The sequence below is a fragment of the Malus sylvestris genome, chromosome 1 (assembly GCF_916048215.2).
Source record: "Malus sylvestris chromosome 1, drMalSylv7.2, whole genome shotgun sequence".
NCBI lineage: Eukaryota > Viridiplantae > Streptophyta > Magnoliopsida > Rosales > Rosaceae > Malus > Malus sylvestris.
The window spans coordinates 6825996-6853809 of NC_062260.1; the positions used below are offsets into that span (position 1 = coordinate 6825996).

General features: G+C 36.6%; 2 pseudogenes; one reads left to right on the top strand and one right to left on the bottom strand.

Annotated features, from left to right (window-relative positions):
- Window positions 1–3344: 3344 nt before the first annotated feature.
- LOC126606977 (FK506-binding protein 2-like) lies at window positions 3345–22981 on the bottom strand (annotated as a pseudogene).
- LOC126634117 (small nucleolar RNA R71) lies at window positions 22953–23059 on the top strand (annotated as a pseudogene).
- The last annotated feature ends 4755 nt before the right edge of the window (window positions 23060–27814 follow it).

The window sequence follows — 27814 nt, forward strand, 5'->3', positions numbered from 1 at the left end:
TTCAAGGTTAGGATATTTTTTAGTATATCCAAACCAGATTAATTAGTTAATACTAATCATTATCGACTTCCTATAGATATCAGTCTCTAATTTTCTATCTAATGGTAAATCTCATGTATTCATGATTTCTGCCACTTTTCTTAGCCTTAATCTGTTTGATCTAGCTTCCTGGCTATTAATAAGTCAAAGTAGTGGAATGTAACTTTTTTATTTATTGTTTTTGTAGATGTTGAACTTAATTTCAAACCGCCGGACAGCTAGTAAGGTCAGTCAGACACCTTCTCCAGTAGGTAGTGCTGCTACCACCTCCCCACTTGATATGGGAACGACGGGTGTCCCTCTAGTTACGCCTTTCAATCCAACATTGTCTATGGCTCATGTGTCATTGACTTATTCGGTGATGCATCTTGTACTAAGCGCCCGACGGACTCATCAACGGCCATGGAGTTTTGAGGAGGCTAAGTAGTCTGGTGAGGCTTCCTCTGTCCATGGAAATGGGTCCCATACAGGTAATGCATCTTTCTCATTGTATAATTGAAATTTTGAAAGTTTTTTTGTTGTTATGAAAATTGAACTTTTAAATTATTTGGTTTTTCAGGTAGGTTCATAAAAAGTCATTAGTTACAAAATATTGTCAAGGAGAATACTGAAATCTATTGGTGGATGACAAAAGAAGATCCCCGATCTTCATTACAAAAAGTTGGTTGATACATTCTTTGGTTACACTCTTAAAAATTTATCTTTCTTATTCTTTTATTTTCTCATTAGTGAAAATCTTTAGTATATTTTTCAAGTTACGAATATGGTGTGTTAAAATTTCAAAGAGACGAGACTACTCACATCAATAATGTTCTCAACTTACTTAATTACATGTGCAATCCAATATATGTGTAGTTTCTTCACAGATTCACAACCAGTGATGCAATTAGAAGTGAAAACGTAAATTTTGTTTTAAAGTCCCCAATTGGTATAAACTGTTTGAATTGTTGGGTGGATGTGTTGTTTTTGTTGTTATATTGTCTGCAGGTTTTAGGAAATAGTATAGTTTTAGGGGAGGTTTTGCCGAATTTTCAATAGAAAATAGAATTTGTCTAATGTTTACTTTGTTTATTTGGTAGTTCAAAAAATAAAATAAAATAAAATAAAATAAAAACCAGGGGTCGATGCAAACTTATGAAGATGTCACAGACCGCGACTGAGAAGATCACCATTACATGGGATCCTTGACATCGTGCGGCTGCAACAAATGAGCGACACAATGCATTGGCCAATGACATTGGCTCAGTTATCAAGAATTATTGCCCCCTGCTATGGGAGTCATGGAAAGCTGTCCCACCTGAAGTCAAGGAAGCCGTTCTTCATGAATTATTGATAAGTATTTTCAACCTCAAATACTAAATTTTTATTAAAGTATACAAATATTTTAAATTTTAATTACTATTTATCAAGGTTCTAAAAGAGCTAGGTGCTAGTCGGGTGGCGGGTTGAGGCCTAGCACCTAGGCGGCAAGGCAAGTGCCTAGGCGGACTAGGTGGATTTAAGTAAATCTACTATATTTCGTATAAATAAGTGTTTGTTTATACTTAAAATATATATAATTTCATCATAAACTACAAAATAGAATGACATATATATTATGAAGTATTGGACATAATGAAAACATGGGGAACAAGTGTATAATGTGTGTTCATTTAAGTATTCAAGAAGTCTTTACAATTTATTGAAAAAAAATACACAAAATGAAAGCTATTTATCTTCTGTCTAAGTGAGTCGCAATCTAGTCGGTGCCTAGGCGGGTTTGGGCGGGCGAGGCGAGCGCCTCAGTAGGTCTAGGCGCCCTTTCTTAATTTTCAAATGCCTAGGCATTAATCAGGGCGGTGGCCAGCCGCCTAGGGCCTAGGCGGTGCTAGGCGAGGATTTTTAGAACAGTGCTATTTATTTGTTGAGTTTAGCAGCATCACTACGAGCTCACGAACCTCGATGCCAATCAAAACCAGTACATCAACGACCTTTGCGCCGGTAGGTTCACTCAATGGAAGAGCGACCTCCACAAGCATTATGAGAAATATGACGGTCCGGAGGTTGTTCTAGCAGTTAGGTGCCCTATAGAGTTGGTGGACCGTCGGGATGAATAGGAGTGGCTCTGCGGCCATTTTCAAGACGAGAAATACCTCGTAAGTATAATAATATTTAATCAAATTTTTTATATTTTTAAATAATATTTTAATTTTTTCATTAACTAATACGTTTTTTTTTTAATTCAACAGAAAAAAAGTGAAGGCAAACTCGATCAATCGGTCGAAGAAGAAACTTTTTCATTGCTCCGGCTCACGACGCTTCTCTTATAGGTTGGAGGAGCGATGTAAGGTAACTGTACATTTATTTTAAGTTGCATTCTTTTTACTTTCTATTACACAATTGGTAATCTATGTGTTAATATTTTTTTTATTCAGGAAAGGTCAAAGTTTCCTAAGATTGACATGTTCAATAAGGTGTACGTTCAGCCCGGGGATGAGCTGACAGAGCAACTTCATGTAAGTTATTCCAATTTTTTAATATTCAATTAGTATTAATATTAATTACATGTATATTAAAATTAATTTGTCAATTTCATTTTTCTAGTCCACCATGGTGGAGAAGGGCCAGACCGTTATGGAGGAGGTGGCTTCCTAGCTTCCCCCAAGGACCCCGATCGAGGATGTGTTTTCCCTTGAGGATGCCGATTTTTAGATCATGACGGACACACTCAATCAGACCCTCGGTCATAGGCATGGGAATGTTCACCGGGGACTTGGACAAGCCTGCCTTTGGGACCTGTCTACCTCATCTTCCAGGCAGAGAACAGAGGAGGTGGAATCACGGACATCTGAAGTGGCTTACCTAAAGGAGCAAATTGCCGCCCAGCAGTCTCAGCTTGTAGCCCAAAGCAGTTTGATGAACCAAATTCGTCTCACCCTTCAAATCTCTGGCATTTGGTTCCCCGACGTTGAACCACCTCCAGCAACAACCTCATAACCCCTCGTCGCAGCAGCTACGACCTCCTAGCCCCCCGTTGCAACAACTACGACCTCCCAGCCCCCAACGTAGCAACAACACCACCAGGGGCGATTGTGACGTGGAAGACTACATATTCTAGTTTTTTTTTTTTAAATTGTTTTCAAATTTGAAAATATTTCTTTCCATTGTATGTACATTTTCAATCATTTTTTAATTCAATATTCTTCTTTATATTCTGTTTTTAATTTCATTAAATTAATTTATACATAAAACAATATTATAAACATTTAAAAGGAAAAAATAAATTATTTAAAAAAAAATTTTAAAATCTTATTACGACGGCCTTATGTCCGTTGCGCAAGGGTCTGGGGGTTGAACCCCAGTTTTGTCGGTCGGAGTGTCACACACAACGAACACTCATTCGTCACTTGTCATTTCGCACAACGACCACCAAATCCGTCAAGCAACTTTCATTTCGCGCGACGAAGCACTTTGCTCCATCGCACAATGTCTGACGTCACGAGCATTGCGCGACACAATTTGTGCGACATCTTTTTTGCCGTCCAATGTTTCCGGCGACTGTATTTGCCTTTGCGTGACAGCTGTCCCTTCGTCGTCCAAGCAATTATGCTTAGTAGTGTCTGTTTCCTGAGTAGATCCCAACAAAATTAATATCGTAGACGAGAGTAGCATTGCCAGGTATATTGCAGTCACCTATAAAAGATATACATGTATCAGTTTCTGAATAGATGTCAAGACTCAAAAGGACTGACTCTATGTTAATGTATTTTAATTTTTCTCCTTAAGCTGTAGGAAAAAAATTAGCAAGCATTGCCATGATTATACTATCGATATTAAGAAACTGAACTTGACCAAATCCATTTTTTGTACGAGATTATGATAGAAGATATCTACAATAGTGTTATTAAATTGTCCCGAAAAGTTAACTTGTAGCATATTGCTAGTATTTCCACACATTCACAGATATTGAGGATGATAGTGATTCAATAACTGATGACTTTGGTCGACGACAAGAGTCGTATACCATAATCATGGAAAACTAAAGAATCATGATATGGAGTTCAAAAATAACAGAAACTCACCTGAGAAGCATCCTGCAGGTTCTGGCCCATATGGTAAATGTGGAGGAATGTCAAGCTTGTGCTTTCCTCCTGTGTGATATTTGATGGGTTATGATTTGGTTTCTTCTGTTTTTTATTTCACAAATGGCAAGAAACGAATAGAAACATAAGCAGCTTTATCGTCTTACCTATTTGCATCGGAGGCACACCCTCACCCCCAAAAATTCCTTGATCCAGTCCCCTAATAGCCTGGAAACCAGAATATAAGATAAAGGTAAATGGGCATGCATAAATGAAGGTATGGAGAAGGAAACTACTCCAAGAGAAGCAAAAGAAAAGGAAAAGTAAGCATTTGTCAGATCAACAATTTCTCCAATTTTGAAAACTGTATGATTTTATCAATTTAATTTGTCTCAAAAGAAAAATTTTCCTTTGTTTCTGATGCTGCTTTCAAAATTGGAGAAATGGAGTGAACATCCAAGCCAGCTAATTAGTGTTTTTACTTGATATTACAGAAGGTGATGCCGAGTTTTCTTCCAATATGCTACAATAATGATGGATGCATCTGGAAAGCTTTAACGGCTATTGATCACATCCTTTATGATCAATTTATTTGTGGCTCGAAAGATTCTTTAATTTTGATGTTGATTTTAAAATTACGGTACAAGTTAACTAAAACTCCACTTTACCTAAATCCAATTTATACCTCAACGTTGCAAACCTTGATAATGAGTTAAAGTTTATTCCAACAATGGGTGAGTGATAACTAAGCCTGAGAATTTGAACACACTTTTAAGTTAAGACTTGAGATAATCAGCAATACGTAGAAAGCAAAGTGCATAAATTTAAGTAATTAAGATGTCAAGTAATTAAGATGTCATATGGATATCTGGACAGAATTTTTACTAACTATTGTGGCGTTTATGCTTATTGCTCCATGTGATTCTAGATTTAAAAGCTTCATGTCATGCATAATTACTGTCAATTAGGAAATAGAGAGATACTATTTTCATACCTTGCCAACACCAATATGTTGGAAATTTAAGTAGTTTGAGTAGAAATTTATTTGTCCCACATTGGCCATTCCCAAAAGATTTCATCACTTTGTAAGGCTTTATCCTTTATAGAAAGTGATTGGAGTAATAGGATTTGGAGAATAAAATTGGGCTCACCCTTGGGGTTGGGGTTTGAGGTGCACTAATTAATATATAATTAATTATCACTCGGGCTCTGAAAATTAAATTCTTTAATTAATTATTTTTAATTAATTTCGAATTTAATTAAATTAATTTTTATTTGAACAAACTTATCTTTTCAGATGAAGTCTGAAGTCAATGAAAAATGCAGAGAGCACTGCACCCCATCTGAAGAGATGTCTCCCAACAGTCACATCCCATTCTTATACCTGTTGCGAACAGGCATAATCCCACTATATATACATTCGTCTGCATGGCATTTAGAACACAGAAAAACATAAATCTCATTCTATAATCCATAACATTCTTACTGAGAGTACTACAAAGAAATTCGCCAGAAGTTAAGTTTTCCGGTGCTGGAATTCTAACTTGATCGTTGAATCCTAATGAAACAGACGTCCAGAGAACTACAAGCACTAAGTAGGGGCGAAATTTCTGTTTTAAGGACATTGTGGTATGTAAGCCTCGATCTTCAATATTTCTGCTTAATTCATTGTTCATACACTATTTATTTATTAGCATATATAAATTTATCACAGATTGTTGACATATATCCAACAATCTTGAAACAAAAATTTATGGATCAACAATTTGTAAATGTGAATGGCGCTGTGCCAAAATACTCTTAAAAGCCTGAGAAGTTCAATGGGTTGGACTTCAAGAGATGGCAACAGAAGATGTTGTTCTTCCTGACAACAATGAATCTCGCTCATGTTGTCAAGGAAGAAGCTCTGAAGTCTAATGAGAATCCAATGACGAAAGAGACTGTAATGGCAATTGAAGCTTGGAATCATTTTGAGTTTTGTTGCAAGAATTATATTCTGAATAGTTTGGATGACAATCTCTACGACATTTATTCTCTATGCAAGACAACAAAGGAGTTGTGGGAATCCCTGGAGAAAAAGTATAAGATTGATGATGCCGATTCAAAGAGATTTGTTATCAGTAAGTTTCTCAAATATACAATGGTGGATTCAAAATCTATTGTCTCTTAGATCAAAGAAATCCAGAAATTGATCTATGAACTGCACACCAAGGGATACGAAATCAATGAGCATTTCTAAGTTGGGGCGATAATTGAAAAATTACCAATGTCGCATAATGACTTCAAAATTTATCTCAAGCACAAGCGTCGTGAGATGAATATGGAGGATTTGATCCTGAGGCTACGAGTGGAAGAAGACCATATAAATGCAGACCATTCTGGTGGGTTTGCTGCCATTGAAGCCAATGCAAATTATGTTGAAGGAGGAAACTCCAAGGCCAAGCCGAAGAAGAATAAGGCTTCGAAAACGAAGCAGTTTGTACAATCTGCCCTTGCTCCCAAAGGTAAGAATCTGAAGAAGATTAAGGGCGCATGCTATGTGTGTGGCAAATCTGGTCACAAGGCACACGATTGTTATCATCACAAGGATGGAAATCATACTAATGAAAACAACAACAACCATGCAAACATGGCAATCACCAATGAAGAATTGGCTGCTGTTGTGTCCGAGGTCAACATGATCTTAAATGTGAGTGAATGGTTGTTGGATACTGGTGCTACTAAGCACATCTGCGTTGACTGAAATCTATTCATTGAATACCATCATACTGCCCATGGAGAAAAGCTGTATATGGGCAATTTTGCCTCATTTGCGGTGGAGGGCAAGGGCAAAGTGGTACTCAAATTCACATCTGGAAAGAGTCTCACCTTGTTGAATGTGCTGCATGTTCTTGAAATAAGGAGGAACTTGGTTTCTGGACGTATTCTGATTGCTAAGGGCTTTAAACTTGTAATGGAATCCAACAAATTTGTACTTACCAAGGGTGGGATGTTTGTTGGAAAGGGTTATGTGGCTGATGGCCTCGTGAAACTCAATGTAATTGCCATTGATGATGCTAATAAAATAAATGCTTCTACTTATATTGTTGAGTCTTCTAATATTTGGCATGCTAGATTAGGACATGTTAATTTTCGTTTCATGCAAAGAATTGTTAAATTAGAATTATTACCTAAATTTGAAATTGATTTTAATCATAAGTGTGAAACATGTACTGAATCGAAATTTGCTAGGCAAACGAGAAAGTCAATTCTAGAAAGATCAAATGAATTACTTGGATTAATTCATAGTGATCTTTGTGACTTTAAATCCACACCAATTCGTGGAGGAAAGAATTATTATGTCATTTTTATTGATGATTGCAGTAAGTATTGCTATGTTTATTTGATTCATAGCAAGGACGAAGCCTTGAATATGTTTAAGACATATAAAGCCGAAGTTGAAAATCAACTAGAGAGAAAAATCAAAGCACTTAGATCTGATAGAGGAAGAGAGTATGAGTCTACTGCCTTCTCAAATTTTTGTACACAACATGGAATTATACATCAAACAACGGCTCCATACACACCACAACAAAATGGGGTTGCCGAAAGAAAAAATAGAACATTCAAGGATATGATTAATTCCATGTTAAATAGTTCAGGGCTTCCACATAGTTTGTGGGGTGAAACTTTACTTACTACAAATACCATATAGAATAAGGTTCCTCTAAAGAAGATTGACGAGTCACCTTATGAACTAAAAGGACATAAACCACTTATAAAACCCTCAAAGTGTGGGGTTGTTTAGCAAAGGTGCAAGTTTCATTACCGAAAAGAACGAAACTAGGACCTAAAACTATGGATTGCGTATTAATTGCATATGCAAATAATAGTTTTGCTTATAGGTTCCATGTTGTAAAATCATCGATTTCTGACATATATGTTAACACTATATTAGAATTAGCAGATACAGAATTCTTTGAGGATATATTTCCTTACAAAGATAAGGAATCTAATTCTAATACAAAGAGGGTTCATGATCATAGTCATGATGAAGCCTCTTCTTCTGGTGTCCAAGATGTGGAACCAAGACGAGGAAAAAGAATCAAAGTTTCTAAAAACTTTGGACCAGATTTCATTTCTTTCTTGTTCGAGAATGAACCTAGAACTTTTAAAGAACTAATGTCTTCTTCCGATGCTCCTTTATGGAAGGAAGCAATTAAAAGTGAAATGGAATCCATTATGGAAAATAACACATGGGAATTGGTTGATTTACCTTCTAGTAGTAAACCAATTGGCCATAAATGGATTTTTAAGAAGAAACTTAAGGTGGATGGAACCATTGATAAGTTCAAGGCACATTTAGTAGCCAAAGGTTATCGCCAAAAGGAAGGGTTTGATTATTTCGACACCTATTCTCCAGTTTCTCTCATAACGTCAATTAGGATGTTAATAGCAATTGCGGCTGTATACAACTTTGATATACATCAAAAGTAAACCTGACAGTTTTTGACACGACACGAAAATAACTGGTTTCGGGTCAACACGATAACTTATCGGGTCACTATCGAGTGACCCGTTAAGAACCCGTTAATAACGGGTTCCTAACAGGGATACGCGCGAGTAACACGTGGGTAACCCGTTTCGACCCGTTAAGAAAAAAATTATTTTAATAATTTTAAAGTTTAATTACTAAAAGATTTATTATAAAATACAATAGTCATATTAATATATACAATATATTCTATATTAAATATATAGTTTTGTATTATTGTTCTATATAAATTATAAAAAAAAAAAAAGTTTTAGTCATTATTTATTTTTATTATGAGAGTTCCTTATTATCATTACTAGGATAAATTTTACATAACATATTCTTGTCCAAAATTAAAATATACTAGTATAGTATTTGTATATGCAAGAACTAAGAAGACATACATGCAAGTATGAAAAATGTGAAAGAATATATAAACACTCGTGAGTTATCATTATTCCTCTATGAATAGATAATTGTTACACTTATATTATCGTTTAGATTTTTAAAATCCTTCAAAGCCTCATGAATAATGTTTTTTATTTGGGGGAAAAATTAATAAAAATTAATAATAATTATTGTAGAAGTGTAAAAAATGTAAAAATATATATATACAATCACTCATATATAAAAAAATGTAAATGCTTTAAATTAAAGATCAAATTTATTCATTACATTCTTATAGGGTCGAGGAGTGTATATGTACAAAATCATCAAAATCGAAGGTAAAATAACCGTTAAATTGTGATTTTTCGTTTATAACCGTCGAAAACTTTTGTTCCGTTACGTAATCTCTGAATGTTTGTTTTTTACGATTTTTTAAGTTAGCAATCTCGGAAGGTGTACAAATATATTTGACGGTTGTATCGTTGAAAAAAGTTTCGTAGAATGCATATTGCGTCAAAACAGTATATTAAACAAACACTTAGAGTTAATATTATACTTCTATTAAGTATAAAATAAGTTTTTGTGGTATCCACTAGTGTAAATACTTTAAATTAAAGATCAAATTTATTCATTACATTCTTATAGGGTCGAGGAGTGTATCTGTAAAAAATCATCAAAATCGGAGCTAAAATAACCGTTAAATTGTGATTTTTCGTTTATAATCGTCGAAAACGTTTGTTCCATTACGTAATCTCTGAATGTTTGTTTTTTACGATTTTTTACGTATGCGATCTTGGAATGTGTACAAATAAGTTTGACGGTTGGATTGTTGAAAAAAGTTTTGTAGAATGCATATTGCCTCAAAACGATAGATTAAACAAACACTTGGAATTAATATTATACTTTTATTTAGTATAAAATAAGTTTTTGTGGTATCCACTAGTGTAGATACTTTAAATTAAAGATCAAATTTATTCATTACATTCTTATATGGTCGAGGAGTGTATCTGTAAAAAAAATCATCAAAATCGGAGTTAAAATAACTGTTAAATTCTGATTTTTTGTTTATAACCGTCGAAAACTTTTGTTCCGTTACGTAATCTCTGAATGTTTATTTTTTACGATTTTTTACGTATGCAATCTCGAAATGTGTACAAATAAGTTTGATGGTTAGATCGTCAAAAAAAGTTTTGTAGAATGCATATAGCGTCAAAATAGTAGATTAAACAAACACTTAAAGTTAATATTATACTTCAATTAAGTATAAAAAAAACGTTTTTGTGGTATCCACTAGTGTAAATACTTTAAATTAAAGATCAAATTTAATCATTACATTCTTATAGGGTCGAGGAGTGTATCTGTAAAAAATCATCAAAATCGAAACTCAAATAACCGTTAAATTGTGATTTTTCGTTTATAACCGTCGAAATTTTTTATTCCATTACGTAATCTCTGAATGTTTGTTTTTTATGATTTTTTACGTATGCGATCTCAGAATGTGTACAAATAAGTTTGACGGTTGGATCATTGGAAAAAGTTTTGTAGAATGCATATTGCGTTAAAACAGTAGATTAAACAAACGCTTAAGAGTTAATATTATACTTCTATTAAGTATAAAATAAGTTTTTGTGGTATCCACTAGTGTAAATACTTTAAATTAAAGATCAAATTTATTCATTACATTCTTATAGGTCGAGGAGTCTATCTGTAAAAAATCATCAAAATCGGAGATAAAATAACCGTTAAATTGTGATTTTTTGTTTATAACTATCGAAAACTTTTGTTCCATTACGTAATCTCCGAATGTTTGTTTTTTACGATTTTTTACGTATGAGATCTCGGAATGTGTACAAATAAGTTTGGCGGTTGGATCGTTGAAAAAAGTTTCATAGAATGTATATTGTGTCAAAACGGTAGATTAAACAAACACTTAGAGTTAATATTATACTTCTATTAAGTATAAAATAAGTTTTTGTGGTATCCACTAGTGTAAATAATTTAAATTAAAGATCAAATTTATTCATTACATTCTTATAGGGTCGAGGAGTGTATCTGTAAAAAATCATCAAATCGGAGCTAAAATAACCGTTAAATTGTGATTTTTCGTTTATCACTGTCGAAAACTTTTGTTCCGTTACGTAATCTCTGAATGTTTGTTTTTTATGATTTTTTACGTATGCGATCTCGGAATGTGTACAAATAAATTTGACGGTTGGATCGTTGAAAAAAGTTTTGTAGAATGCATATTGCGTCAAAACAGTAGATTAAACAAACACTTAGAGTTAATATTATACTTCTATTAAGTATAAAATAAGTTTTGTGGTATCCACTAGTGTAAATACTTTAAATTAAAGATCAAATTTATTCATTACATTCTTATAGGGTCGAGGAGTGTATCTGTAAAAAATCATCAAAATTGGAGATACAATAATTGTTAAATTGTGTTTTTTCGTTTATAACCGTCGCAAACGTTTGTTCCATTACGTAATCTCTGAATGTTTGTTTTTTACGATTTTTTACGTATGCGATATCGGAATGTGTACAAATAAGTTTGACGGTTGGATCGCTGAAAAAAGTTTCGTGGAATGCATATTGCGTCAAAACGGTAGATTAAACAAACACTTAGAGTTAATATTATACTTCTATTAAGTATAAAATAAGTTTTTGTGGTATCCACTAGTGTAAATACTTTAAATTAAAGATCAAATTTATTCATTACATTCTTATAGGGTCGAGGAGTGTATTTGTAAAAAATCATCAAAATCGGAGCTCAAATAATCATTAAATTGTGATTTTTCGTTTATAACCGTCGAAAACTTTTGTTCTGTTACGTAATCTCTGAATGTTTGTTTGTTATGATTTTTTACATATGCGATCTCGGAATGTGTACAAATAAGTTTGACGGTTGGATCGTTGAAAAAAGTTTTGTAGAATGCATATTTCGTCAAAACAGTAGATTAAACAAACACTTAGAGTTAATATTATACTTCTATTAAGTATAAAATAAGTTTTTATGGTATCCACTAGTGTAAATACTTTAAATTAAAGATCAAATTTATTCATTACATTCTTATAGGTCGAGGAGTCTATCTGTAAAAAATCATCAAAATCGGAGTAAAATAACCATTAAATTGTGATTTTTCGTTTATAACCGTCGAAAACATTTCTTCCATTACGTAATATCTGAATGTTTGTTTTTTACAATTTTTTACGTATGCAATCTCGGAATGTGTACAAATAAGTTTGACAGTTGGATCGTTGAAAAAAGTTTCGTAGAATGCATATTGCGTCAAAACGGTAGATTAAACAAACACTTAGAGTTAATATTATACTTCTATTATGTATAAAATAAGTTTTTGTGGTATCCACTAGTGTAAATACTTTAAATTAAAGATCAAATTTATTCATTACATTCTTATAGGGTCGAGGAGTGTATCTGTAAAAAATCATCAAAATCGGAGCTAAAATAACCTTTAAATTGTGATTTTTCGTTTATAACCGTCGAAAACTTTTGTTCCGTTACGTAATCTCTGAATGTTTGTTTTTTATGATTTTTTACGTATGCAATCTTGGAATGTGTACAAATATGTTTGACGGTTGGATCGTTGAAATTTTTTTTGGACCGCCAACAATAGATAATTTTGTAGTAGTGAAACCTTAAATTTATTTAACCGTCGATTGTCATTTACGCTTTATTCTTCTTTCTGAATTTCATTTGTAAAATTTGATTTTTTGAAAACATGATCATCTGGCGGATGTAAGAAGATGATATCACGTTTCGATATTTACGGTTAACTGAAATATGACTCAATGTCATATAATTTGTAGAAACTTTATAAACATCAAGCAATATTTCCACTAACCGTAAAACTCTAAATATAATATCAACGATCCAAACCGTTCATCTACCTGCACCCTCTAATAGATCATGTTTTCAAAAAAGAAAATCTAAAAAAAACGAAATTTTATGAGAACAATGAAGCATAAATGTAAACAACAATCAACGGTTAAATTTTGATCTATGATTTATATGATTATAGTGGCGAATTTCGAAGTTAAGCTCTTCATGAAAGTTATAAAGCTTGTCATTACGAGTGTTTATATATTTTTTTCTATATTTTTTTACACTTCTACATTAATTAAAAAACTATTAAAGACTTTAAGTAAGCGAAAATATACTTAAAACAAAATTGCGTTTTTATGTTTTGGATGTGATAATATGGAATGTATATACTTATTTAGTATTATGTTTTTCATTTGATTATTTATTGGTTTAAAATATATTTTCCTTAACGGGTAACAGGTCGGGTCATATTACCTGTTAATATTATCGGGTGGATTTCGGGTCAGGTCATTTTACCTGTTTATTTTAACAGGTGTTACACGACACGACCCGTTAAGATATCGGGTATGACACAAAAACGACACAAACACGGAAAAACGACACGAATGCCAGGTCTAATCAAAAGGATGTAAAAATAACATTTTTAAATGGAGAACTAGATGAAGAAATATACATGGAACAACCTGAAGGGTTTGTGCTCAAGGGACAAGAAAGCAAAGTGTGCAAATTAGTTAAGTCATTATATGGACTTAAACAAGCACCAAAACAATGGCACGAGAAATTTGATCATACTTTGTTGACACATGGGTTCAAAATAAATGAATTTGATAAATGTGTATACATTAAGAGTAATGATAAAACTTGTGTTATTGTCTGCTTGTATGTGGATGATATGCTCATAATGGGAAGCGATAAAGATGTAATAAACAAAACAAAGAAAATGTTGAATTCAAGTTTTGACATGAAAGACTTAGGTCGAGCCGATGTCATTTTAGGAATTCAAATTAAGAGAAATAGTGAAGGGTATGTCCTTACACAATCCCATTATGCAGAAAAAATATTACAAAGGTTTGGTCAATTTGACTGCAAACCTGCTGCAACTCCTTTTGATGCTGGATGCAAGTTAGAGAAAAAAAAAGGTGATGCCATATCTCAACTTGAATTTTCTCAAGTAATTGGAAGTCTAATGTACTTGATGAATTCAACTAGGCCCGACTTAGCTTATGCAGTAAGTAGGCTTAGTAGATATACAAGTAATCTAACACAAGAGCATTGATATGCTTTAGTAAGAGTGTTAAGGTATTTGAAAAATACACTTGACTATGGATTACACTACACAAAATATCCACCTGTTGTAGAAGGCTTCAGTGATGCCAATTGGATTTCTAACACTACAGAATCCAAGTTGACAAGTGGATATGTTTTTACCTTGGAAGGTGCAGCAATATCTTGGAAATCCTCTCAACAGAAATGTATAGCTCGGTCCACCATGGAGTCCGAGTTTATAGCTTTAGAAGTTGCTCTCCAATGGAATAATATCCATTGATTATGTGAAGTCAAAGGAAAATATAGCTAATCCTTTGACAAAAGGCCTACCAAGAGAGCAAATATTATTTACATCGAGGGGAATGGGTCTCAAGCCAATTCAATGAATCAAACTGGTCTAAAACCTAACCTAATTGATTGGAGATCCCATGATCTAGGTTCAATAGGCAAATTGGTTGACTTTGATTCAAAAGTTGAACACACAACTTACCCATTCTTATGATAATATGTGTGTTGTTTGTTGAAGTTTGAGGCGTCATGTTTTATACATTTAATGACATTAATATCTTGTTATCAAGAGGAATATGGCATACTATTCTTAATTAATGTCACATATATAGGAGTAAATGGGGCCGCATTTATGAGAATTAACATGGCTAAATTCTCTAAAGCTCCTACGAAATCCGGAATCTATTCAGGATCGAAATGAACATAACCGTATGAATTGACGTGTGGCATACATGATATGTGTGTAGCATATTGTCTCAGTTTACTATTGCAGTGAACAATTCAAGATCTTCCACATCCACTGCGTCACCAAGTAAACCCGATATGTTTTTACCAGGGTAAGTTCAAGTCCAAAAGACACTTCACCCGATGCATATCATGCCTATTCTCTCTCAGTTTTAGGCAGCCTAGTCATACATTTGCATTTACATTTATATTCAAATGTGGGGTAATTGTTGGAGTTTGGAGTTTGAATGAAATTTCAACTCAAATGTGGGGTATTGTTGGAAATTTAAGTAGTTTAAGTAGAAATTTCTTTATCCCGCATTGGCCATTCCCAAAAAATTTCATCACTTTATAAGGCTTTGTCCTTTATAGAAAGTAATTTGAGTACTAGGCCTTGGAGAATAAAATTGGGCTCACCTTTGGGATTGAGCTTTGGGGTGCAATAATTAATATATAATTAATTATAATTAATATATATATATATATATAATTAATATATAATTAATTATCACTCTTGGGCTCTGAAAATTAAATTCTTTAATTAATTATTTTTAATTAATTTCGAATTTAATTTAATTAATTTTTATTTGAACAGGCTCATCTTTTCAGATGAAGTTTGAAGTCAATAAAAAACGTAGAGAGCACTGCACCCCATTTGAAGAGATGTCTCCCAACAGTCACATCTCATTCTTATACATGTTGCGAACAGGCATAATCCCACTATATATACATCCGTCTGCATGACATTTATAACACAGAAAAACATAAATCTCCTTCTATAATCCATATCATTCTTACTGAGAGTACCACAAGGAAATTCGCCAGAAGTTAAGTTTTCCAGTGCTGGAATTCTAACTTGATCGTTGAATCCTGGTGAAACAGACATTCAGAGAACTACAAGCACTGAGTAGGGGTAAAATTTCTGTTTCAAGGACATTGTGGTACGTAAGCCTCGATGTTCAATATTTCTGTTTAATTCATTGTTCATACACTGTTTATTTATTAGCATATATAAATTTATCACAGATTGTTGGCATATATCCAACACAATACACATAGTTAGAGGTCTACCTCATTTGTAGCTACTGTCAAATATTGTCCCATCAGCGAATCTTGTCGTGTAGTGAATTTGCGTTCATTAAGACAAACTACTGTATTATTTGTGTTTGATAAACATATCTTGTAAAAACTTCATTTTTAGAAAATGGAGAAATGATCGGTACTAAATTAAGATTGTTTATCAATTCATTCAGTGATGTAAATCGTGGTATATGCCATTTTTGGTCATCCATTTTCTAAATGTGTGCTGCCTAGTTCTGTTTAGTTCGTGCCGGCCTACTCACAAGGGAGAATGTTGGCCAGCATTTGAAGTTGAGCGTTATTACATTCCTCAAGCTTCTCTCTTAACAATTTAAGTTTTGGGAACAAACATTTAATTAACAGACCAAGAAAACGGAATCATTATTGGTTTGAATTGATCGAAATGGATGCTGCTTGTATATTTGATATTTTGGTGCGAGTGAGTTGGAATTCCTATGTCTGCCACGTAACTTGGAGAGAATATCTCCCCTGGTAGGTGATGTGACATCCCACATCATCCAGGAGAGTGATCCTTAAATGTATATTCTCATCATTACCTAGCACGAGGCTTTTGGGAGCTCACTGGTTTCGGATTCCGTTGGAAACTCCGAAGTTAAGCGAGAAGGAGGCCAGAGCACTCCTAGGATGGGTGACTCACTGGGAAGTTGTTCGTGAGTTTCCAGAAACAAAACCGTGAGGGCGTGATCAGGGCCTAAAGCGGACAATATCATGTTACGGTGGTGGAGCGGGCTTGGGAAGTGGTCCGTCTCGGGTCGGGATGTGATAGGTGAGGTGAGAATAAGTTGTATTACAAATTTGTTGGGAGAGAATTTCATTTCAACTTCTTCACCAGCGGGAAAAATCGTGAGTATAACCTCATGCTTGGAAATTTTATTCTCAACTAAATGGATCGTACTTGATATCCACTTTCTGGTTTAACAAATGTTTTGGGTCAATTAGACTCTTGACCATTCAATTTGGTAAGCCATTGGCCCAAAACCAAAAGGACCTCAATGGTCACTATATTAAAACACAATCGACTTCACCTTCTTTCCCAATGTTTTAATCACACCCATATACAGGAAGCCTATAAGCAAAGTGATCCCTATTATTTTTTTTATAAAAATAGGTGTGAAGCCAAAAATAATCACAAGGCGACACGTAGATCTTTGGATAAAAAAGGACAAGAATACCTTTGATGCATATTGAGATTCCTACGCGCGAGTAGCAGACAATCATCTTTCAACCAAGTCAAAAGTGCCCAAAATAGGTAACAATTTAAAGCCTATTTCATCAAATCCTTTCTATAAGGTTATTCCCAAAACCTAATTTATTTAATATGTTTTATATTCCATTATTTAGCTAATCAATAAACTAAATAATATATTCCTTTCAAATTTCCTAAAAATTGACTAATTAAGGGATTAATTACCTAATCAATCCCTTAATTATCAAATTGAAACACCCATTCAAATCTAAAAGTCACTAGAGGGCCGGCTATCCCCATTTCAAAACCTAATCCATCACTTTTTTTCTACCTTTTTCACCATTTCTTCCTTTTTATTAGCCAATAAATTCCATAACCACCAAAACATTTCCTTTTATGTTTAATTAGCCAATTAATTGCCTAATTAAACCAAAACAAAACCTAAAAACCCTACTAAGTGGCCGGCCACATTCATCTCTAAAGTGAACCAACCTAGCCCTATAAATAGGCTCCTATTTTCACCAAATATTCATTCCAACACTTTGGCAAAAATCCCAAAATTCTCTAAACACTCTTTCTCTCTAAATTCTAACTTTGGCATCGGAGGTTCTTCGGCCAAAGCCCCCCCCATTCATCGTGGGCGCGTGAGGCTCTTGGCCTTAATCTAAGGTGCTAATTGTTTTGTAGGTGCAAAATTGTCCAAGATCAAGGAGGAAGAAATTTGTATCCACAAATTGGTGCTTTCATTGAGAGTTGAAATTTATACTCGTAGAAGACTCTCGCACAAAAAGGTTTTTTCTTTATTTTTTAGTCCATTTGAATATTTTTCATACGTTCGTATTATTAGAATTTTTTACTTGCAAAGGTTCTTTGATAAAACGTATAAGCAAAATATAATGGCTAGAAATTTATAAAATTTCATAAGTGAAAATTCTAATGTTCAAGAAATGGGATTGCGGAGATCCGTGAGGCTAAATGCGACAATAAGTGGAGCAGCACCACCACCACGAGTTTCCACCACGGGAAAGTAGCCACCCGTGGTGAGGTCCATGGTGCCTTCATCACGGCCCGAGCTGTGCCATCCAAGGCTCACGGCACCAAGGCCACAGCCCAAGCTGTGCCATCCAAGCTTGCATGCGTCCGAGCCCAAGCCTCGCATTCGCATGCATCACGCGCTGAGCAGCCCACTCTCGTGGTCCAGCCTGCTCCCGACAAGCAGCCCACTCTCGCGGCCCAGCCTGCTCTCATGGCCCAGCCTGTTCCCGACGAGCAGCCTACTCCCGTGGTTCAGCCTGCTCCCGCCGAGCAACCTGCTCTCGTGGCCCAACCTGCTCCCGACGAGCAGCCTACTCTCGCAGTCCAGCCTGCTCTTGTGGACCAGCTTGCTCCTGCGGCCCAGTCTGCTCCAGTGGCTTTCCAAGCAGCCCAAGTTGGCCCAAGACTATATCAACCATCCGGACCTACCATCGAGCCGGGGGCATTCTCACCACATTTTTTCGTGGATTTGACATTTCCCAACTCAAATCTCTCGCCCGGAGTCTACCACCCTTCCACTGCTCAAGGAAGCGTATTCCTTCTAAGCTTTTCCAATCCAAATGGCGAACAACACTTGTCTTGACAAGTCATAAAGTTGACGAGCGCCCTTGCACAACAGACAACCTTGGTGAATCAACTTTTGCAAGCATCAGGATCCAACGTGCCCCGGACGAGGTATCCCGAAGTAGGACAAGGGTAGACGAACCTTTCCAGCAGTGTCTCGGCAAGCAGCCACTAGCTGAGCGTTCGGGCAGTGTACATTCCTAATTGGGCCCCTGAGATAGCGTATACTCCCATCTTAGAGCGCGGATGAGCGTGCACTCTCGAATAGGCCCACGGATGAGCATACATTCATGGTTGGGGTCACACTCTGATAGTCAACATGTGCAACCTTCTGGGCAAAGTGTTCATTGGTGGCTAAGCCTAAAAGGAGCATCCTCCACCTCACATCGGAGTAGGCAGCACGACGGACGGAGAGAAGCAGTTACTCAATCCAGCTCAAGTTCAACCAGCAGCTTGCGAAGAACTCGCTCGCCTGCTAGGAACGTACCACATGCACTGTATCCGCGATATAGATAAGCCAAACACATGGAAGAGCAGCCTAGACCAACAAGTCATGGCTCGGGGCAGCCGAAAGCTCCGCTACCCCAACAAAGGCAAATTCAAGAAAAAGTAGAGAGATTCTTGACCAAGCGATTGCACGATTTCCAATGCAACGAGGTCACTGACGAGGCACTACGATGGAACATGACCAACATAAGCAGGTCACCCTTCACAAACGAGATCGAGCAGGCAGAGCCTCCACGCGAGTTCAGCATGCCACATTTCACATCTTTCAAAGGGGATGAAGACCCGGAGAGACACTTAAAGCCCTACCGAAGCGCAATGATCCTTTATCGAAACAACGATAATCTCATGTGCAAGATATTCACCACCACTCTACAAGGCGAGGCCCAAAATTTGTTTTACACCTTGCCGCCACAATCCATCAGGAATTTCTACGAACTTTCTTTGGTTTTCACCAAAGAATATTAATCCTATTGCTCGATAAAAAAGAAGTCTGACCATTTATTCGACGTCAAGAAGAACCCAAAGGAATCGCTTCGCGACTATGTGAAGAGGTTTAAAGTAGAGAAGGCAAAAATAGTCGGATGCAACGACTCGATAGCTAAAGCAGCCTTCCAAAAAGGACTTCCAGCAGACCACCCATTGTTCGGAAAACTGATAATGAAAGAAGATCTAACTCTGGCAGACTCTTTCGCTCTGGCAGAGAAGCATGCACTTTGGGACGAAGTTCACTGATGCCCATTTAAGGGATCTAAGCAATCTTGAATATGAAGTTCCCCACTACTCTGAAGGAGATTCAAAGTCTGACTAGACGAGTAGTCGCATCTAAAGCAGAAATAAGCTTTACCATCATACGAGAAGAGCTGGGGGCCCAACTACCTGTATTCCATAATTTAAAAGCTTTCATCGATGCTATCAGTTGTATTCCACAGTTTAAAAGCTCTCATTGATGTTATCAGAAATTCAAAAGCTAACTTTGGCGATAGTTGTTGTAACCTAAAAGCTCAAGTTTTACCCTCAAATGCACGTAGTCATCATCATGATGCACTATTCCACCGAATCCTGACGAACGCAACAACTAGGCCCAAAAGACACGCCAAGGGTAGACGAACACTGGAAGGAACATTCAAAAGCAAGTTTTATCCTCGTCACCCCAGAAGATTCAACATAAAAGCAACATGTACCGGCAGTTGATCACTACCTTCTGCTACACGTCATACGACCATAGCCAACCTTTGCTCCATTATTCAGCTCTAGAGTGGCCCAATACCAGAAATTGAGCATTTCCTGCTACATGTGACATGGCCTCAGCCCCACGGCTCCCTACCGTGCCTTCACACCTAGCCTTGACAACTCAATAGAGTGACTCAACGGCTCCCCGAAGGCAGCCGAGCACACTTTAGCTGCACCTGCTCCCTCAATGGAGATTTCTGACATTTGCATGTCGATAACGTAATACCTAGAGAAAGTATACAAGCAGCTTGAGGCATTTTAGACTTAAACTCTCACTCAAGTTCCCCGGGCAGACAACGCTCAAGCAGACATACTAGCCGGCCTAGGCTTCGCACTCGATCACCAACTCAAAACGCTCTATTCTGGTGGAATATCTTGACAAGCCAAACATAGAGATGGAGCCAACAGCCTAAGTGTCATAGCATTCTCATCCAAAGATCCCACACCGGATCACATATCCGCTGCTTAGCGCCTCCTAACGACTTGAAAGTTCTAAGATCAAATCCACGAAGGTGTATGTGGAAATCACTCTAGAGGCCAATCCTTAGCATAGAAAGCTCTTAACACAGGCTACTATTGGCCTACCATGCACCAAGATGCTAAGGAGTTAGTACAAAATTGCCTTAAGAATATGGCATCTAGCAGCACATATCCACGCCGAGATATCCTCAAGGCAATGGGCGGGCCGAAGTATCCAACAAGACGATCTTCGACTGCCTCAAGAAATCCCTCACCAACAAGAAGGGAAAATGGCTAAACGAACTCTTTGGATGTCTATGGGCATATCGTACCACCAAAAGATGAACAACCGAACGGTGAGGAGATGGCCATAAGTTTAGATCTAGCAGAGGAGAAGCGTGAGCAGACCATCACTTGAATAGTAGCTTACCAGCATCAACTCCTCCCCAGCTACAACAAAACCGGAAAACTCAAGAAGCTCGACGGGCACCACCTCACAAGCCGAGGACTATCCAGTTGTTATGTAGTTCTTACCTTACAGCTAAGTTCTTGTTCGTTTCACTCGTTTTTTTAATGAAGAATTCAGAAGTAATCATAACTTGGCTCGGTTGCATGCTTACAACAACTGATCACTCCTACACTTCAAAAGAAGACTGCGCCCTACTTAGGGACTCATCGCAGGAATTGCACCCTCCGAGAGACCAACCATGCTCTCCAATGTGAGAGGGTAAACTAATTGCTCTCCAGTGGGAGAGGGTAAACCAATTCCCCGACACCCATATGGGTCAGCTCTTCAAAACAGGAGGATAAACTTTACACTCCGAATATCTAGACGTGGATGAGCCTGGCTACCCTAGTATAACTAGATGCACGATGGCTTGCACCGGGATTCCTAGAAGTAGCCACAATGGTCTTTTTCAAGGCTTAGCTAACTGAAGGATTTTAGGTCTCTTGGCCTAATCCGTGGGGAACCGGACCCCAGAGACGGAGGGGGCACATTATGCAGTACGTCCTACAAAAAGTGACCGTTTTCGCTACCTAGGATCTATCTTGCAAGAGAACGGAGATCTAGATGGAGATCTCAACCATAGAATACAAGTTGGATGGATGAAGTGTAAGAGTGCATCCGGCGTGTTGTGTGACCGTCGTAGGCCACTGAAGCTCAAGGGAAAATTTTATAGGACGGCAATAAGGCCAGCGATGTTGTATGGCACAGAATGTTGGGCGGTGAAGCATCAACACGTACACAAAATGGGTGTAGCCGAGATGAGGATGCTTCGTGGGATGTATGGGCACACGAGAAAGGATAAGATTGGGAATGAGGATATCCGAGGTAAAGTAGGAGTAGCCAAAATTGAAGGAAATATGAGAGAATCGGTTCCGGTGGTTTGGACATGTGCAAAGAAGGCCCACTGATGCTCCGGTTCGAAAATGTGACTACGGGACAGAGGTTCAGGGCCGAAGGGGTAGAGGAAGACCTAGGAAAACTTTGGAAGAGACCCTAAGAAAAGACTTGAGTACTTGGATCTAACGGAGGACATGACACAAAACCGAGCGCAATGGCATTCTAGGATTCATATAGCCGACCCCACTTAGTGGGAAAAGGCTTTGTTGTTGTTGTTGTTGTTGTTGTTGTTATTCACATGCTCTTGCATAAGCTCAGGGTAGCTATCCTTGTTGGGGCATTGAGTGATGTCATGAGTTGTCTCACTACAAATGATGCACGCTTCTTGGGCATTGGACATGGAAGAGACCTGCATTAAGGCAGTAAACTTGGCATTAAAATTCTTTTCCATTTTAGCAATTTGAGCAGAAACATTAGGAGAACTCTGAGAAATCTCAAAAACTCCCCTATTTTGTGTTTGTTCTTCTGTCCATTGTTGGGATTCAGAAGCCATCATATCAAATAACTCAAATGCTTCCCTTGCTGATTTTGACATTAACGACTCTCCAGCAGATGCATTCACTTGACTCTTGGTGGTGGCATTGAGACCATCATAAAATATGTTCATTTGAAGGTTAGAATCAAACTCAGCATGAGGACATTTTGTGTACATCTCATTATACCGTTCCCAAGCTTCATGGAAAGACTCGTTTGGCTTTTGAGCGAAAGCCAATATCTCTTTCTTGAGTGCAAGCGTCTTGGAAGAAGGAAAAAACTTATTGAGAAATTTTTCTTGCAATTCTGTCCATGTTGTAATGCTATTGGCAGGCAGAGAATGCAGCCACGCCTTGGCTTTGTCCTTCAAAGAGAACGGGAACAAACGTAACTTGATAGAGAAACCTCTGATTATGGTGTTGTCACATGCCTCAATAAAATCAGCCAAATGCATGTTGGGATCACTGTTTGGCAACCCATGAAAGGATGGCAATATGTTGAGGATGTGAGGTTTGATTTCAAAGGTTGTCCCATCTTCCACATCTGGATATATAATGCAACTTGGCACTGCATTGATTCTCGCTGCCAATGAATTCCTTAAAGGTTGACCTGCTGCAGGTAAGGCTAGGGCCATGTGTGCAACTGGTGCCAAAGGTTGGAAAATAGATGTGCTGCTATCAGGATCATGGAACAAATCCTTAAGAAAAGTATCACCAAGGTTGGAATCTTGTGCTAAATATTTTTCTCTAGCTAACTTCCTTGCACTCTCTCTGGTTCAGGGTCGTAAGGAATAAGCACTTGATTCTTGGACCTTGTTCCAATCACCATATACTACACCTGAACAAACAACAGAAATATTAAGCCACAATAAAAATAAAAGTAAAATAAAATAAAACTTAACAGAAACTAACTAAGCAACAAAAAGGAAAAGAAAGTAAGTAAACCTAGATGAATCAAAAACACAATTTATGCAAATTAGCAACCACTAGTTAGTTAAACAAAGACAAAAATCTCACACCACACATTCACTGATTTGAACAAGAGCAATATAAAAATAAAAGCCATTGATTTACCCAACGGAGCTATATGCATCATTCTGCATAGACTTGAATAATTACTAAAAGCTGTGAACTATAGAAAAGTTAGCTTTTAAAGACTTCAACTTGATGCTTCATGACCTTTTTATTTTTATTTTTATTTTTTTTAATACGTGATTTAGAATAGAAATTTGTGAAAGGGATACATAAACAGATTTCTAACGAAAATATACAGCATTATTACGGTACCAAAGTTAAATTCACCATCAATGGGCTTAATCAAAGATCAAAACTCAACTAAATTAATTGCTGTTTTTTTTTTAAATTTAATAATTAATAAAAATAAGACATAAACATAAGCATAAGAAAAATAAACACAAAAGCTCGGGAACTGTTGGCACAGTCCCCGGCAACGGCGCCAATTTCTTGATAGCGATTTAACCACTTGTAAAACAAAGGGTTAAACCATAGAAAATTCTTGCAAGAGAACAAGTGTTTGTAGTATAGAATGGCTCAAGCAAGGTCGATCTCCTCAGGGACTGATATAAACAATTTACGAGTTTTTGTGAATTATGCTACTTTTACTCTAAGAATTACACTAATTTGACGAAACTAAATACTATTGGATGTGACTTAAACAAATATCTAAAATGGGAATTGGTTTATAGGAATAATGATTCAACTAAACAAAACAAGTAAATGAGAAAATTCAAGATAAAATAAATGATTGAAGAAAAATAGATTGACAATATGCTAGAGTTCAACCTTTACCAACAACACTCCTACGTAGCTCTTCCAATTGCTTAAATAATTGAAAACACACATACTTTGAAGGTTGGATTTTCCTTGTGTATGTTTTACTTGTGACATTCAAGCTAAAACGCATACCACTACATGCAATTTATCCATGACATTTGGATTAAATATAAACATAATGATTCATTAATCTTGATGAAAATCCCTTTGTTAAACCATGTAATCCCTAAGAGTATGATATTTACCTTAGGAGAGTACAATCCTCAATCACAAGAAGCACAATCAATTTTAACGTGACATTCGTTCAAAATTGCATCCGATAACTTTTCTAAGCATCCTAATGGTGATCAAGCATCAAGGTACATAGATAGTTTAATTCAGTGATTGAAAATATCAAAGCAAGCATGTAACAACACTTAAGCAATTGAAAGAGAAATCTACATATTCATGTTGCGGCTCATGGCTTCACTCTAGCAAAATAAATTAGTTACACATACTTGTATTAATACATAAGAAATTATCCATAAAAAAATAACAAAGAAAGAAGACACCCGTTTTTGCAAGACGAGCTCTCCGTTCCTTTTGCTTTCTGCTCCTCACTTCCTCTCCTCTGCCTTTCTGCTTCTCCCCGCGCACCGCACTCTTTTTCCCCCTTTTATTTTCTGCCGTGCTTCTCTCTCCTCTCTGTCATCTTCTGTTCGTGTCCCCCATTTCTTATTCTTTTCCTTTTGTTTATTTCCTTCTGTCAGTCCATCATCTTTGTCCTCTCTGCCTTTATTCTTTTTGCTCCCTCCCCCTTCTCTTGTTTCTGCCGTGCTCCCTTCTTTATGTGTGCCTTCTGCCCTTTCTTTTCTATTCTTTTATTCTTTTCCTTCCACTCTTCTTTGTCTGCCAGTCTGTCCCGTGTGCCTTTCCCTCTTTTTCTTATCTGTTTTCTGTTGCTTTAAACAATAAGGCAATGATCCTTTCAAAACATCACCCCGTGGAGACAAGCTCCACTTCCATTTCTCTTATTTGTTTTTATTAATTCATTTTCTCCATTTTGCTTGAAAGTGATCCTAAAATAAATTTAACTGCACATTAACACAAGGTAAGGTAAAATGCTACAATTTTAACACAAAAACATCACAAAGACTTTAGAAATGTATGGTACAAATGCATGAAATATATGAGTGATCAATCGCTCCATGGTGTTCCAATCTGCAACCAAAAACACAAATATACACAGGTCATTCATATTGCTTTCTATTTCTTTCTAAGGAAACCTCAACGTCACAAGAGAAACTTAAGGAAGAAGCACAGATAAACCAAACAAAACGGATAATTGTTTGCGTAGTAGGTACGTACCTGTTGGATTCCATGCCAATGTATGGCGGTATTTTCTGTCCATAAACTGTTAGTAACCTCAACGATGATTGTGTCGCCCTGCTGAGCATGTATGGTCGGTCCAGGACTTCTGCCATTGATGGTTATAACCAGTTTCTTGAAGCAGTCAGGGGACTTGTACTCGTACTTGAGCTCCCATTTGTAATTCCTAATTCTACCCACCACAACTAGAACCTCGATAATCAAGCACAAGACACATACCAACATAGCCACCGCCGATTTAAAAATGCCACCATTAATATCAAGTACCATCTACTAACAAGTTGACATGTTTGTCATTTATTGTAAACAGCGTGGAAGGTATGAAACACCTTGACTTTGATTTGTTTACTCTTTTGACGCCTACTACGGAGGTGGAGGTAGATGAGATGAGATTTTTTAGAACACGGAGTGGAACGCTACATATTACAATATAATTGAGGGATACTTGAAAAAAAATAAAAATTCCTCCAATCATATAATAACATGTGGAATTCACCCCGTATTCCTGACACACTCAAAAATCTCTTGTATATGAGTTTGATGCTTAATTGTACATAAAAATCAGTCACGTGAGTTTGATTTGTGTCACACTATTGTCACAGTGCGGTTTGAGATTGATAGAGGTGAGTTCCATATATTAAATATGGTGAACTATCAATTTAGTCTCTGAATTATCACTTGAATGAGGTCCCTAAATAATCAGTCATTGAATTATAAAAATCTGCCAATTACATCTCTATTATTAGATTCGAAGCTACTATATTCAACTTTCCGGCAATTTAAGTCACGTTACTTACATGTGATACACATTGGAGAGTAGATTGATATGTTTTTCATAAAGAAATAGTGTACAGAGTTAACTTTGGACTTAGATGTTGGATTCGCAACCTATATGAAATGTTAAGGGTTTTTAGGCAAGAAAATGATGGTATTACATTTTAAAGTGTGTCAAATAACTTAAGTTGACAAAAAATTGGACAAACTAGATCGATGATACCCAACCATTTCTTTCATATTTTATGTTTGATTACACTATTGCCACTGGAATTACCGTGAGTCATTTCTTCTTATGGGAAACATACTCATAATTAAGTTCAATATATTGAACTCAAAATTAAAAATGTTTGTACCATACTTGACCAATCCTGAAACTATTGAGCACCGGTCAACGTTATACCGTCAAGGACCCAGAAGAGTTTCCCTCCAACCAGGAGGCCAATCACAGCGCGACACACGTCGACATCAGAAGCCAATCATAGCGCGACACGTGTCAACATAAAAAGCCAATCACAACACGACACGTGTCAATGTCAGAATGAAATTAGAAACTCTTTTCTATAAATAGAGATCATTCTCTCACAATATTTCCGGATGTCATTTGCACTAAATCATTCACTAGTACTCACTAAAGGAAAGCTTGAACCTATGTACTTGTGTAAACCCTTCACAATTAATGAGAACTCCTCTACTCCGTGGACGTAGCCAATCTGGGTGAACCACGTACATCTTGTGTTTGTTTCCCTATCCCTATCCATTTACATACTTATCCACACTAGTGACCAAAGCAATCTAGCGAAGGTCTCGAACTTAACACTTTCTGTTGTACCAAAGTCCTCATTGATTTTGTGCATCAACATTTGACGCCGTCTGTGGGACCAACACTTATTCCCACTCTCTTCAGCTTTGTTAAGCTGGTTTCCACCATTCATACACTCTCTTTTGACCAGGCATCCCTTTCCAACATGGGGAGCGAAGGAAACCACAGCACACAAAATGACACCCCTCTTGCACCTGGTGCGAAGCAACGAAAGAAGGAACAAAAGAAGTTTGCTCTTCAGGCTAAAGTCGAT